The 16,845-nt window shown below is 36.6% G+C and overlaps 2 long non-coding RNA genes across 3 annotated transcripts in view; both read left to right on the top strand.

Moving 5' to 3' along the window:
- LOC147918200 (uncharacterized) overlaps positions 1-16,845 on the top strand; it is a 475,202-nt gene that overhangs the window by 174,780 nt on the left and 283,577 nt on the right. The gene's annotated exons all lie outside the window — the stretch shown is intronic.
- LOC147918202 (uncharacterized) overlaps positions 1-16,845 on the top strand; it is a 31,034-nt gene that overhangs the window by 11,913 nt on the left and 2,276 nt on the right. The window contains exons 2-4 of one of the 2 annotated variants that reach the window (XR_015551550.1): positions 362-514; positions 744-789; positions 13,630-13,754. This is a non-coding gene — a long non-coding RNA (uncharacterized LOC147918202). The remainder of the gene's footprint in view (positions 1-361; positions 515-743; positions 790-13,629; positions 13,755-16,845) is intronic. The other variant, XR_015551552.1, reaches the window with a different exon arrangement.

The raw sequence follows: 16,845 nt of genomic DNA, 5'->3' as shown, positions 1-16,845 counted from the left end.
TGCTTCATGGCTTCTAATATGCAAGGACTACCTAATTAATAAAAAATTAATTCACTCTCCTAATACTATTTTATACTCTTGGGCACTCTTAAGGTATGATTATTACTGTAAAGCTCCTCTTCCATTTGTTTTTCCTGGAGACTGAGAAAAATATCCACATAAAGAGTGCAAAAATGAAAATTATAGGCAATTATAAGAAGTAATTGTTGTTTGACAACAATCACACCATTCGACAATAATAATGATAATAGAGCATATTACAAGAAAAATAAACTGGTTATTTCAAAAATAAATGAGTTATTTATTTTTTTCTTTTCCTAAGAAGAGGCAAAATGTTTACACGTTTCTTCTCACCTTCTAGAATAGGCACACAGCCACAGGACAAACAAACTTCTTTTGTTGGGAGACCTGTCTAAGGAACTGTTGTAGGGAAATTAAGGGTTACTTCTCCAAAGAAGATTCTAAACAACTATGAGAATCTTGAATGGAAAAGCCAGTATCAGAGTAAACAAAGGTAAATTTTGATGAAGCTTTTTCTAAAGAAGTAAGAACAAATTGTAAGAAATAAACATAATTTGTGGGAAACTAGTATATTAACAATATAGGAAACTTTATGTGTTCATACAAGAAAGTAAAACTGCATAAATATATAGGTAATGATAATGTAAACATAGGGTTTCGCTGTATTTATTTCTGTGACAAAGTATGTTATGTTTATCATTACATTTTCATCACCTTTGCAGATCACCTGGAACCCTCTAGGACAGCCTGGAAAAGTGAACTGGAAAGGTAAAGAACAAAGTATCTTTTACAGAGCCCAACTCCTTGTTGAGCCAATAGATATAATAACCTATGAAGAATACACCACTAACAGTTATGTGATAATACTATCATAATAACAATCTTGCATTTATACAAGGCTTTACACTTTCCAAAGGGCTTAAAAAACACTTATTATAGCTTCTTTGATATCCCCAAATAGTAAGTATTCATCTTTGGCCCCTGAAAAAAAAATGTATTCTTCATTCAAAAGATTCCTGGGCTGTCTGTCTTTGTTCAAGAAAACTCAGCCCCGGTTGGTGAGTACTTTATTCCCAAGCATGAGTTTTGCTCTCCACATAGCATGATAAAATGGCAACCCAGTGGAATATGAAAGCGGGTTTAAATTGCTATGGATCAGTGAAAGAAAGAGCTTACTAAAATAACAAATTATTTATCTTGGATATATAATTCTGCAAATCAACAAAATAATATATTTGGTGGAAACTGCTAGTAGTCTACCAAAACCTATTTGCCTTCTTTTTCTGGGCACATGACTACTGAGCTAGACCACATTTCCCAGCATCCCTTGTGGTTAGGTGTAGCCATTGAATATGAGAAGTGATAAATTCCACTGCTTGGCCTGAGCCTCAGGACACTGGACATGTTTCCTCATGACTTCTTTTCCCTTTGCAGTTGATGGAAACTGGATAGGGGGCAATCCCACTTTGACCAAGTAGATGGCAATAATGCCCTAGGGGATACCTGTGCAAACTGAAGGAAGGTACCTGGGTCCTTGAATTATCTCAGGGAGCCACTCTGCCCTGAACTGTTCTCGCTGTTACAGGAGCAAAAAATAAACCTCTACCTTCTTTAAGCCATTGTATTTAGCATCTGTTTGTTATATCAGCTTATCTTTAACTAATATAGTATATTTTCCTTGATGATGCAGATTTTTCTCATGATAATGAATGTCATATATCTGTGAGGACATAGGTAATGGATAAGAGATACAGATCATAACTGTTAAATGGGGCAAAGTTCACACATCCATAGTGGTATCCAGTCATGATTAATGATAACCAATTAGGTTAACCTTCCATGAATGCTTATAAATTTTAGTAATATTAATAAGTGAATTTTGGTCATCTTGAGCAATGAATACAGAATTTATTAAAGGAAACCAAGAAATAAAAGGAATAAAATGCCATTGGTGTTTCACATAATGAAAAGATTTAGACCTTATCTGAAAATTGTTAACATTTGATAAGCATTGTCAAAGTTAAATACTCAGTCTTGGGATTTTTACAATGAGTTCCACGTTTATCCAGAAAGTAGCTTGGGAAGATGTAAAGCATACTTTGTATCTCACGTCTGACGTTCATGCACTTATCAAGAGGTAATTTTCAGCCTCATTCATTTATTGCTGGCTCTGCGAAAGATGACAATCGTGATTTTGTGACATGACAAGTCCTTGAGGCTGTTCATCTGCTAGAAATGTTTACATTTACCTGTGAAATGTTTATTTACTTGTGAAATCTGCTTCTAGCTACTGGGGAAAGGGAAAATACTGTGAATTTTTTAAGCAGAGAGGGGGTTTTGTAAAAAAATAATTAATAGAAGTTTAAAAGAGAATGATTCTACTATATAAGTCTACCTTATAAATATTAACAAAGCACTTATTATGTACAAGGCACTATTCTAAATATTTTACCTGTATTAACTCATTTTATCCTCACAACAACCTTGCCAACAAGAGGCAGAGCTAAGATCCAGCCAAGACAATCAGGCACTCTTAACCACAACCCTACTCTGCCTCAGAAGGACTGGAACGGTAAAAAGAACAATATTAGTAACTTGTTATTATACACTACAAAATGTTTTCAGGTAAATTATTAAACTTAATCCTCACAACTTCACGAGGTAGAAAATATTATGTCTGTTTCTCAGATGAGAAAACATTTGAAGGATTCCATCACTTGCCCAACGTTACATTACAAGAGATTGGCAGACTAAAGACATAGGATTTGAACTTAATTTTTCTAATCCTAGTCCATCCTCTTTCACTTCAGTTAGTAGCCAGAATTTTATTTTTCCAAAATATAAAGAAGATCTGATAATTACTATTTGTTGTAATTGTTGTTTCCTGTTGCATTCCCAGCATATAGCCCAGAGGCTGGCACATATTAGGGAATGAATAAATATTTATTGAGTGAATGCTTAAATGAATGAAGTGGTCCTTGAAGGTTGAGTAGAATTTTGCCTTAATCTTCTAGGTTTGGCGTCAGGGGCTCAGGAAGATTACTCTCAGAACTTGCAAAAGGACCTTGGCCTGTATGAGTGGAGGCTGTCTGCCTGCTGAGCATCTGGAAAAAAAGGCCTACATACATACTCAAAATAGATAAAAACATATGTCCTCACAAACACTTGTACCTGAATGTTCAGAGCAGCATTATCCACCAAAAGGTGGAAACAACCCAAATGTCCCAACTGACACATAGATAAATACAATGTCATATATCCATACAGTGAAATATTATTCATTCATAAAAATGAATGAAGTAGTGGTACATGCTACAACACGGATAAACCTTGAAAACATTATGCTAAGTGAAAGAAGCCAGTCACAAAGGCCACGTATTATATGATTCCATTAACATGAAATATTCAGAATAGGCAAATCTATAGGGACAGAAAGTAGATTAATGATTGCCTTGGGCTGGAGGAAAGGGGGAGATGGGAGGTTTGGGAGGTGATAGCTAAAGAGTATGGGTATCTTTTTGTGGTAATGAAAATGTTCTAAAATCTACTGTGGTGATGGTTGCACAACCCTATGAACATACCAAAAAACCATTGAATTATACACTTTAAATGGGTGAATATTACAATATGTGAGTTATAAGTCAGTAGAGCCATTATTTTTTTAAAAAGTTGATTAGGAAAGTCCTGTAAAAGAGTAGAGGTAGAAACAATCCTTTTCTTTCTTTTTTTTTTTCTTTTTTTGGCTATCCTTTAAAAGATCCCTTTACTGGAGAAATGATTGATTTGTTTTCCTTTATTTTACAAACTTTTGTGAATCTGGTTTCCTCTGACCTCTCTCTGACAGCTTCTAAATCCCAAGGAATTAGTTTCCTTGGGGGAATGATTTTTTTTTTTTTTTTGTGGGGAAGATCAGCCCTGAGCTAACATCTGTTGCCAATCCTCCTCTTTTTGCTGAGGAAGATTGGCCCTGGGCTAACATCAGTGCCCATCCTCCTCTACTCTATATGTGGGATGCCTGCCACAGCATGGCTTGATAAGTGATGCATATGTCCGTGCCTGGGATCCGAACCTGAGAACCCCAGGCCACCAAGCTTAACCACTACACCACTGGGCCAGCCCTGGTGGAATGATTTTTAACTGAATGGTCTGTTGATATTCTGTGGTTTCTTTAGTAGTTGACAACGGATTCTGATGGTTTGGGCATTGGCTAATTGTTTCACCCAGGTACCTACCAAACAAGGTCTAGTTATTTCACAAAAGAATACAGTTCATATTTACATGCAACTTTTTAGGAAAAAACTTACTGCACTCCAGTCCTTTCAGTGTTCTCTGGAGTCACTTAAATAGCTAGTTTGAGTATCAATTCACTATAAGAACATTTATCGTGGTAGATTATATGTCACCCACTGTGTTATGCACTAAGATTATACAGACAAGGTTTCTTCTGTAAGGATATCTCAATTTAAAAAGAAAGTAGTCATGAACTAACTCTACACGCCATAAGAGAAATGTGGTGTAAGAACCCAGAGGGTAGGGCTGACTGTCCCCAGACAATGGAAGGCAGCAGGATGGGAGAATGAAGAAGCAAGTTGAGGAGTGTGTCAACAAGCAGCACCTTAAAGGATATGCAGGATTTCACTATACAAGAGAAGAAGTGAGGAATTCCAAGATGAGAAGAGCATAGACCAGGCCTTGAGGTTTTTGGCGTGTTCCACTACAAGAGACCATAGGTTATCAATGGTCTAATGACCTCAATGAGTCATTCAGTATCTACTCCCTCCTCTCCTCCTCCTCCGTGAGTATCTACCCTGTCTATATTCTACCCCTCTCAGTCTCACCCAGGCTGCCAAAGCCTTGCCCTTCATCCCACATCCAAGCTCAAAAAGTGAACTCAACAAGTGGCTCCATACACTACTTCATGTGCTCCTCATTTTCATGCACCCACAATTCCATTTAAGAGGAATTCCATTTCTGCCATCTGTCCAGCTCCAGAGTAGGGGAATCAGAGTCGGCAAAACTTAACCAGTGGTGGTGCTTTGCCATTCAGCTCATAGGCTCTCTATAAGGGTCCCATAAAAAGCTCATTACCTGCAAGGTGTTTGGTATGGGGCACAAAGTGGCCTGGAAGGGTTGTTGGAAACCTATAAAGGCAAGGCTGAGGCAGCTCAAAGCTCATGCTGGAGCTGGTGGGATAGGGACACAGCCTCTGCTTACACTCCGATGTACTGTTCAGGCGGTGATGGCATATGCTGACCTCAATTCTGCAGTGGCCATGCTTTCCACAAACATCCCTCAACATCATCAAGGCCATGGAACTGGGTTACCTAAGGCCCTGAGGCCTCCATCTTTCTCTCTTTGGGAAACTTGCTGGCACTAATCCCACTTGCATTCCCCGAAAGATCCTCATCTTCGGTTAAGCAAACCACTTCCCTGCTCACTTTGTTTAGTGGAGCTGGGGATGCCTAGTGTAGACTCTGTATCTGAGCACCTTCTTATCAGCTACACTACTGGATCAGACAGTAGATCCTTAACCAATAATTACCCCATATATTTTAGATTCTTAAAATGTAACAGTGTTTGTTGAATATTAATGCAAAACCAATAACACAGTATTAATATTAAATGGACAATCTTGGTATATTCTTCAATTCAATTTATTAATTTTTCTTATACTCTGTAAAAATTAACTTGATTCAAACATGCAAAATAATTCTTTTTCCAATCACACCCCATCAGGTTATTTATCATTCCTTCTACAGAAATCATCAAGTATAGGAGTCAAAGATTTATGGAATCTCTTTTTAAAATAAATAATTCATTGAATGCATTAGCTGAAGTATTACAAACTTCATGAAAATCAGCTGTACCACTACTTCTTCTTGTTCATATGATTTCAGACGCTTTTAGTCCTCTACTTGTTTTTGGAGCTAGGTTTCGTCAATGGGAGGATAAAGGGGCAAAAATGGAAGATACAAAAATGAATTTAAGAGGAGGGAAAAGACTTATAAGATTATCATGAAACTGATACTGAGATTGGTATTTAAATGTATTTATTCAAAGATTAAATAATAAATTTATTATTTTAAATTTAAAAATGAACAATTGCAGAATAAATTGTGCTCAGTTTTTTAAATGTTCTGATTTGTTTTTTCAAGATATTTCAAGTTCAATGATAAGAGTGTGACACAAAGTACCAAAGTCAAAGTGAACAGCCATTTAACTGACCACAGAAACTGGCTTCCTGCTGCTTTGAAGACATAAAAGGGTTAAAGTGGATTGTGATGAACTTGTACATTCCATTTGAAATGACAATATTGTGGTGAATGTGAAACCACAATGTTCATTGACTTCTATAGGTTACTTTATAAATTCAAACTATTGGTCTTTCAGCAAAAGATAGATGGTATAATGAAAATAGATCAACACTCCCTCTGTGTCACTGGATGAGGCAGGAAGTTCAGATATTCTCCTCCAAAGGTCTTATGAATTATTTGGCTGGGATTGCAAAATCATAGCCGGGGATCTGGCAGTAATTCAAAATAGCTTTAAGAAGGATTATACATTGGGACCAGGCTGAATTTTTTGAAAGATTGTTTTCTGATCCTGAGATATACTCAGTCACTTTAATCTAGTATCTATGTCTTAGAATTTGATTGTTGAGGTTGTTGCCACTTCATTATAAATGAGAAAGGTATTCAGTTATGCTGAATGAAGATATTTATATGTAAATAGAAGATGTTTTGCTTCAGCAATACCACTATTCCTGGGATTGAAGTGTATATGATTTTCCAAGTGCTACAGTAGCCACTAAAAAAAAAAGAAAGAAAGAATGATTTTAAAAGATCCAAAGACACTATATATTTTGAATATTAATTTCTTCTTATTTTATGGCCAATATTTAGTGTTCAGAAAGAAACACAAGAATTAGAAGGAGCGTTCCTTACACAAATGATTCCATGTATTCATCTAAACCATTCTTTTACAATGATTATTTAAAGAAAAATATCTTCATCAAAATATCTCATGGAGCATATCTTGTCCACAATTCCAGTGTTTCATTAGTTTTTTTTCTAAATGACATGATAAACCCTATCTAACATTGCAAATTAACTCAAAATTTGATGCTCTAACAACCTAACCAGAAGTGATAGAAGTTGGATAAGAAGATGGATAAGAAGTATTAGACCTAGATAAAAATTAGAGTTCATTCCAAAAATCTCAGATCTCGAGTTCATCATGTTTGATCTTCATTTAATTCATTTGAATATTCATTTAGTATTTTCTATGTGCAAGTCACGATATTGTATGCTGGGAGAAAAATAAAAAGACCTAAGATATTGTCTTTGCTCTCAAAGAACTTTCAAACCAATGGAGGAGACAGACATGCAAGTTCTAGGAAGTGACTAATTTTAGCCTCTTAGTAATCCTGCAAACACTGCCTCTGACTCATACTTGTACACGTCATTTAGACCTCAGGCTGACTCCGGATCTACTTTCAAGAGGAGCAAATATTTCAAATTTCCATCATATATTCTTCCTTTGGGAGTTGGCTTAACCTCTTATGCCAAATTCTCTTTTAAAAAATTCTTAAAGTGATGTAAAATATCTATTATCAAAATACAAGTAATTAAGTGTTGATGATTTTGTAGCTGAAGTTTTAGAGTTAAAATGTTGGGATTCTTATGGAATCTATGGTTAAGATATACATTATGATTCAATAAAAATATTCAATTTTATATTCTTACTTATAGAATACTTCTTCTCCTTCTCCTTCTTCTTCTTCCACATCTATATTCTTACTTGCAGAAAAATTTCTTTATACTTTCAGGGTCACAACAATCCATTACTCTGCTTATATAATAGAGAAAAAACAGTATTTGTCACACTCAATACAATATACCTACACACACAATAGTAGGTGTTCCATACTACATAAAAATAACATTTAAATATACATTTTTGGAAATGATGTTACTAACCTATTCACAATTTTTGAGGCTCTGTATAAATTTTTGTTTGGTGCTACCATACATTTGTGGGCACAAGTTGAAATGAAAATATAAAAGGACTCCTGGGAGGTAATCACCAGGTGAGTGAAATTCAACCAACTTCCAATGTCCCAATTAACATAGCTCCTAGATATATCTCATTATAAAATCTCACGGTAGCTGCAGTTTCGGGAATGGAAGGACAGTGGGAAAGTCCCCATCTGCAGATCCAGCCTCTGAAAGTGAGGCAAATACCAAAGTGAGGCATACCAGAGAAACCATACAATCTTCTGAGACGCCACACTAAAAGGAAGATGCAGAAGAAGTGCGGGCAACCTCTGCTTGCTGTATTCCCCACAGAAATGAATGTCCAGCATGTACAGAGCACTTAGGTGCCAAACAGTCTGCTTTAGGTACTTGCGATGGTTTCTGTTCTTTATTCCTCACAACTGTATGAAATTGACACTACTTGGGCCGGCCCTGTGGCTTATCGGTTAGGTGCTCTCGCTCCGCCGCTGGCGGCCCAAGTTCGGATCCCGGGCTGCACGGACACACCGCCTCTCCCGCCATGCTGAGGTGGCGTCCCACATACAGCAACTGGAAGGATGTGCAGGTATGACATATGGCTATCTACTGGGACTTTGGGGGAAAAAATAAATAAATAAATAAAGTTACCATTGAAATTGACACTACTATATTCTCCTTTTACAGATGAGGAAACTGAGTATAAGAAAGTTAAGTAACACGCCCAAGATGACCGTGAACAAGAGCCAACATCCAAATCACTGTACTCTTAGCCAGTACACTCCACCTTAAACTTTTCACCTCAGGGATGTGTCAGCCATTGTTGTCAGACTGTACCTCCCTGTGGCATTCCAGAATCAGGAATTCACAAGGACAGTGGACAGACCAGGGGAACACAAACAAGCTAATGAAGAGTCATTATGGAGATTCCATATTCCTCCTGTTTACAGAGATAATGAAAATGTGGAGTCAGAGGTAAAATAGTGTAGCAATGGAGCATGGAATTTTTAGTCATGTTTCCAAGTGCCTCCATGAGCTGGGCCCCAGAAAATTAATCCCAGTCTGCTACTTACTTGAAACTTGGTATCCAAAGCCAACAAGCTAAGTGCCCTATCAACTAGGGGCCTGTTCACTAAGACTGAGATTAGAATACTGTCCCACATGGTAGATGAGCCTAGAGACAGCAAGGAGTTGCAGGAGAGCTATTGCCAGAAAGGGTGGGGAAATGTCATTGCCCTTTTCAGTGAGAAAAGTTTTTTGAAAGGGTAATGCCAATGCAATCTGCCTGGGGTCACCTCTCAGAGAAAGGTGGGTAAGTTCCAGAGTGAGGTCCTTTGCTCCTAGATGGTCTAGGATGGACTGGCCTAAACCAGGCCTGACTTTCTCTGGATACACTTAGGTGCTTTCTGAGAGCCTTGTTCACAATTCTACTATGTCCTTGATAGAATTGTGTTATGAGTGTGTACAGATAGATCTCCCCACTGGACTGCTGAGAATAAGGACCATACCTTTTTATCTAAACATGCCCAGCACCAAGCCGTGTACCTACCACATGGTGAGCACGTTGTAGTTATGGAATGAATAAGTGCACAAATAAACTAATCAATGGGGAAAAGCCTTACTGAGCCTACAGCAACCCAGGGTAGCCCTACAGCTATTTAGGATTCAAAAATGCCACGCAGGGCCGGCCCTGTGGCTTGGTGGTTAAGTGCGCGCGCTGCGATGCTGGTGGCCCGGGTTCGGATCCCGGGTGCGCATCGAGGCACCACTTCTCCGTCCATCCTGAGGCCGAGTCCCACATACAGCAACTAGAAGGATGTGCAGCTATGACATACAACTATCTACTGGGGCTTTGGGGGGAAAAAAATAAAATAAATAAAAATCTTTAAAAAACAAAAAAACAAAAAAAAAAACCAAAAATGCCATGCATTTCGGGCACAAAGTTATCACTGACTGTTTCAAGTTTTGAAACATTGTTTTATTACCTATTCAGCAGTACCTATCACAGTGCTAAAATGATGAAGTTAAAATGAATTGAGAAATATCATGTATTATACTAGAAGAGAATGAAATGCCTTTCAAAGACATAAACTATACAGCCTATAACAAATTATACATCCTCTTCAAACCTCAGTTTTCTCATCTGCCAAATGGGGATAATAAATTACCTACACTTCATCAGAGGTTTAATCAGATTTTATATATGTAGCAATTTAAGCTTGACAAATAAAAGTCATATATAATTATAACTAATACTAAATTTATTTTCTCAGAATATCAGACACTAGTTACCTATTCTTACATAATATATAATTAAGACACTTATTAAGAAATTAGTTCACTTGTACAGCATGATAATGGCCCATAATTCATTTGTTTGTAAAAATAGATGTAGCTAGGGCCGGCCTGGTGGCTTAGCGGTTAAGTGCGAGTGCTCCGCTGCTGGCAGCCCAGCCGGATCCCAGCGCGCACCTGCGCGCCACTTCTCTGGCCATGTTGAGGCTGCGTCCCGCTTACATCAACTAGAAGAATGTGCAGCTATGACATACAACTATCTACTGGGGCTTGGGGGGAAAAAAATAAATAAATAAAATCTTTAAAAAAAAAAATAGATGTAGCTGGAGATAGTACCTAATAGGGTATGTTAAAAAGCATCTAGTTACACAGTGGTAGAAGACAATGCATACTATTGGAGCTGTTGAAGAATAACCTATTTTCTAGGAAGGAAGAAAAGTAAGTGGAAAAGAAAGGAAGAGTAATAGTAGTTAGCACTTAGTAAATGCCTGTGATAGGCCAAAAACTTTTCTAAGAAGTCTATTTCATTTCATTTAATCCTCACAACTACCCAATGAGAAACTCTTATGATCTGATTTTAGAGAAGAAACCGGTACTTAGAGAAGTTAAGCTATTGGCCCAAGATCAGATAATCAGTAAGTGATAGAGCTTATTCAAGGCTAGGAATTTTGACTCCATTGCACTTGCCACTAAGAAATCAAAGAGGTGGAATAAAAACCAAAACACGGAAATTATATTCTTCATTGTTATACGCTGTTTTATTTTTTTTAATAATTTGACTGGAACTTTGAGCCCATAGAATTGAGTTTCTGAAGACTTTAGCTTTAGCATTCCCAAAAGTAACAACCTGAAAAGAATATTTTGATTTGGGAAGCCTTAAAAAAATCACACATGTACACGTTAACTGCTTTGATAGTGAAAGAATAGTTTCAGGGTGTTTCTATAAACCACCGGTTTGATTTAAGTCTCCCCTATCCCATTCCCACGTCTCTCCACCATTTCCTCACCAAATCCTCTAGCCCAAAGCAACCACTTTTATTAATTAAGTACATATTATCAAATTGTAAATTTATACCTTTTATATTACCTATTGATTTCCTGTTATGAATGATATAGATGATGATTGAGCTCTCTTATACCACCTCAATTCTCTTCCAAAAAAATACACATTTATCTCCCCATCCACCCAATATAGTTATATCAAAATTTTTATTTAGGGGCCGGCCCAGTGGCATAGCGGTTAAGTTCTCGCTCTCTGCTTCGGCAGCTCGGGGTTCGCTGGTTAGGATCCTGGGCCTGGATCTACTCACTGCTCATCAAGCCATGCTGAGGTGGCATCCCACATAGAGCAACTAGAAGGATGTACAACTATGACATACAACTATCTACTGGGGCTTTGGGGAAAAAAACAAAAAAAAGGAGGAGGATTGGCAATAGATGTTAGCTCAGGGCCAGTCTTCCTCAAAATAAATAAATAAATAAATAAATAAATAAATAAAAAATAAATTTTTATTTAGATTAATAATTAGTATTTACTACATTATGGCTACATAAATATTGTTTAGTATTGAGCCAAGTGGTATATTCTGATTATGTTTCCTCTCTCATTAACCTTTTTGTTTTTCCTGGAGTTATTAATTTCAGCAATTTCACATTGTTTTAGTTTTTTATGTACTTATGGATGTTTTCCCCCAAATGCTACAACAGATTTGTCAAATGCTCATCAATTTTTCTAAAGGTGTATGCATATCAAATAATCCATTATTTTTGCATTTTTTCTTGAAGTCCTCCCTCCCATAGCTTCCTCTTTTTTTTTTTATTTTTTAAGATTTTATTTATTTATTTATTTTTCCCCCCAAAGCCCCAGCAGATTGTTGTATGTCATAGCTGCACATCCTTCCAGTTGCTGTATGTGGGACGTGGCCTCAGCATGGCCAGAGAAGCGGTGCATCCGTGTGCGCCCGGGATCCGAACCCAGGCCGCCAGCAGCGGAGCACGCGCACTTAACCGCTGAGCCACGGGGCCGGCCCCTCATAGCTTCCTCTTTCAATCTGGATTGGTTGCTCTCTCTAAGCCTAATACCCATTTGTCATGCTTTCCTTCACCTCTTCTCTTTGGTTAGATTGTTTCCTGTATTCCATGACTACCTATCTCTTGGTTTACTTTCTGGTTATACTTTGCTCTCTCATATTCTTTCATTATGATTTTGATAGGTTTCTGGAGAGAGGACAGTAAAGTACACATGTTCAATCTGCTATATTTAACTATAAGTCCCTAAATCACATTTTCTTCAGAGACTAATTATATTGAGGTAGCTTCTGATAGTGGGATTAGATTTGTTGTCTTTATTCATTTTTTAAAAAATATGATGAGTATAACTACAATTTAAAATCATCATCACCAGCAGTTAACATCTAACTGAACAGATCATGTATATAATTTGATTATTATGGCAACCTGCTACAGTACAGTTATATAACTTCCGAGTGGCCTGCAGTTAGCTGAAGTGAAGACAAAGTATTTCATGCTACTTTTCAGAGTCTATATGAGAGATTTAAGTATGTTTGGGTAAAAGCAAGCTCTACTCAACTTTACTCTTTCCAATACAATTTTTTTCCCTCAATACATAAAGCTTTTGTTGCAATCAGTGGCTGTTTCCTCTGCTGAAGAAATATGGCAGAATCAACCTCATCATCACTAAAAGTAGCAAAATCAACTTCAACACCACTAAAAAAAACTTAGTGTCTTATGCACTCACAAAATAGCTATAATACTACATTAGATTTTCAATCAAAAAATTAAGTAGGGATTTAGACATTAAATAGAAATGTAAAGAGGTCAAAAACTAAACACATCGATATAAAGCAAAAGATAAGAATCACCAGTATAAGTGAAAGGTTTTAGTTTCTGTAGGTAAAAGTTTGAGAGAGGATTCCTTTCCCTGTAACTATCAGGGGAGAAATATTCAACTTATGCCTTTTTTTCTAATAATGGCATTAGGTTGAGTCTACCGTACATGAGTCAGGGAAGGGGGTATGAAGAAAAAGTGCTGAAATAACTATTATTTAAATAAATCTACCAAGTACTTCTAGGTACATGGTATTATGTAAGGAAATGACAATGCCTTTTAAGAGTTTAAAATCTAAGACAGCAGTTATAACATAAACACAGACATTTAGGACAGGATATTGGGGTAATTAAATGAGAAAAGACATTCTACACTACAGGGCTCTGAATCCTGTTTACTTTGGTCCCATTCTGAATTTTATGTAACTTACCCTATCTTCTTCTCTTTTTGTAGATATTTGAGATTGTCACCCTTTATTGAAGACCTACAGGAAAGACCTGGAAAGGAGCTGTGGTAAACTCTTAAGCACACTCCAAATAGTGCATCCTTGAGTCAATGGTGCTCTATCTCAGTTGCAGGTTAGATTCATCTCTCAAAACTCTTTCGGGGAGCTTTCAAAATCTCAATGCCCAGGCCACATTCCAGACCAATTAAATCAATCTCTGAGGGTTGGGCCCAGACATTAGGATTTCTGAAACCTTCTCAAGAGAGTATGAAAGTACAGCCAAGGTTAAAAATAACTGAATCTAAGGGAGAAGCCAAAGGATGTGATGGCCATGCATCAAGATTATACATTTAAGTTCACAGCAACTGGTCAATGACCACCAGACAGCATCCTTGGAGATGCTTCATTACAGTGCTTCCTGGGTATTTGGATAGAATATAATGGAGTAATTAAGGCATTTTTCTGATTTTCTCTGCTGTTGAACATGTAACAGTTTAGAATAGGAACAAAGCCGAAAGAAAAAGAATGAGCAAACCTAGGAATTACTTGAAGCTGAAGTTTGGATGTAGACACAGCTAGGTTTAGGTTTAATGACTCCCATGTTGCTAAAATCTACAGTACAGCACTAATAGCTAACAGACTAATCTTCCAAATAACAAAAGGACTGCTATTTTTTTCCCTACAATTAAAAAAAGTAATAAAAAAAAAGTCTTTATATTTGTCCTTTTCTTATTTAGTGTTTTATTTAGTTCTAATTCCAGCTACATCTGCTCAAAACTGTGTGTGTATTAGTGTGTGTAGAACTCTTATATTCTTGGTTATTTATGTCACTAAGTTTCCTAAGGTATACAGCTGGGCATGGTATTCTTTGGCAAAATACTCTTAGGTCTAGAAAACAAATTTGAATTTCCAAATGGAAACTATCTTCAGAATTCATGTAGTTCTCCCATAATTTGCGTTTGGAGTATCTTCCTAGGAACTTGGTTTGGTATTTGTTGGCTCTAAAGTCTGTTTCATTGAAACTGCCCCAAACCCACCTGTGGAGTGATCTAAATTTCTGGAGCTAGAAATTAGAATTAGTACTTTTCCACTAGGATTATTGGGATGATTAAAGACTAATTCAAAAACATGTACACTTAACAGCCAGTGACAAGAAAGCCCAAATGAACTTTGATCTTGTCTCCATCAATTCCAACTAGAAACTACAGAGTTTAGCCAGGACCAGCCCAGTCACCAACCAATAGAAAAACCATTTGATTCTGTATAATCAAGTTTCTGTGACAGATCCAAGCCATTAAGACCAAATTAGTAGAATTTGCTACTTCCAAACACAAAAGACTCTTTGCTTATGTCCACATGTCTTATTTGAGAAGTCAACAGATTAGTCCTTATTTGGAAGGAAACCTAACCTGAGCCTTCCAACTGGATTCTCCTTTCCTTTTCCATTCACTAACTACTTCAGGCTATGCAAATGCACTCATGTGCATAGTAGAACATAAATTATGGCTAACAGTTTGACACCATTGTTTTATTAACAAATACAACTCAAAGCAAAATAATTGAATAGGGACACATAGTAAAATAAACATTCCAATGATATTTTAGACTGACAAGTTCTGCTCTACAAATAAAGGGGAGAACAATACAATTACACAACAGTGCATGTACAGACTTGCTGAATATGCGATGAAGCCTTGACCAGCCAGCCAGTCGTCTCATTTCTTCCATCCCAGAAAAAGTTGAAAAGAACAGGACAGCTGTAGTGTCCTGACTTTGAGACTCACTGGTGAATGGAACGACAGATGTAGAGCCAGTGCCCCTAAGTAGGCAGGACCTCATCCCCAACAAACAAAAGAGGATGACAGTCTTGGAGACCCATTTACTTCAATAAATTTTTTTTTAAGCCAGCTGTCTTTTTCATATGTAAGATACTGGTACAAGGCAGTATTTACTGATTAGGTGTCAGAACATCACTTTACCTGATCCAAGCAAAACACCAACAATTAGTTTTTTCCTAACTCATTATTATTACCTTTTAATTCTATCTATATTTTACTAGATATATATAGTGTATGCTACTTCATCTATAGCTTTATCACATGTGTCAAATAATAAGGGCTGCTCTAGTCTTGTTTTAGGTTTACCCATTAAAAATCTGAAAAGTAAAAATTTTAATCTTCAAAATATTCCACATCTGCTACATGTATCTTCTTATAATCCACCATAGACCCCCAGTTTTGTCTTCTTGCAACTCCCAAATGACCCAAAGCAATGATTTGTACAACTCATTAAACACACATTCAATTCTCTACCATATGCTGTGTTGGTGACATCCTACACTTTTGCTCTCCTACTCAGGGACTGTGAATATCTTGAAATCAAGCATCTATTGCTTATGTTTGTCTAGAGTAGGTGCTCCATAAGTAGGACGATTCGTGTACTTATCTCATTGGATCCTCAGAGCCATCTCGTGGAGTTGGCAGGGCAAGTAACATCCCTATTTTATAAATGAACAAACTGAGGCTCCAGCAGGTTAAGTGATATGCCGTCTAACCTAATACCGAGAATCAGGGAAATTGGAAATAGAAACCAGTTTTCCCAATTTATAATTTAGTATTCATTATATTTATAGCTTCCCCAAATGTATGGAAAAGTATACCAATTGTAGAAGTATTTCTATCCTCAATTTCTTTCAGTTGATCAGTAATAACAAATTTCCCAGGAACCATTAGTAGTTGTCAAAAATGTGTATTATAATTTAAGTCATACATTTCTGAGGCTTAAGTTCTATCAAAACTATTCATGTTGCAGTTCTTTGTTTAATAGGATTAACACAATCATCAATACTTTTGCTTTGCCTTGACAAATAGCTTTAGAAGATGAAGATTTTATTGAAATACAGTAGAAAGATATGTTTAAAATGTGAATTACATAAAATAAAAGTAAACATTAAATTACATTTAAATAATCAAAGCAGCAGTGATTCTGACCCAGGAGGTAATTGAATGTATAAAATTTAATGTTCCTGCTAATTTTTACATAAATCTGTATGAATTTCACACCTAAAAAACTGCAAATATTCATCGACATTTATTTGTAAGATGACTTTAAGCTCCAAGAATTTCATGCAGTTAAAAGTTGACCTTCTATAGAAGAGAAAATAATGCTAATGAGTGAATATTAAGTACAAGACACTAACACTATAGAGGTAAATATGTAATTAT

The sequence above is a fragment of the Ceratotherium simum genome, chromosome 1 (genome assembly GCF_057802395.1).
Source record: "Ceratotherium simum simum isolate JZ-2026a chromosome 1, ASM5780239v1, whole genome shotgun sequence".
In the NCBI taxonomy this organism is placed as follows: domain Eukaryota; kingdom Metazoa; phylum Chordata; class Mammalia; order Perissodactyla; family Rhinocerotidae; genus Ceratotherium; species Ceratotherium simum.
The sequence above is the reverse complement of the archived record's forward strand: the minus strand, read 5'-3'. Positions and strand labels throughout refer to the sequence as shown.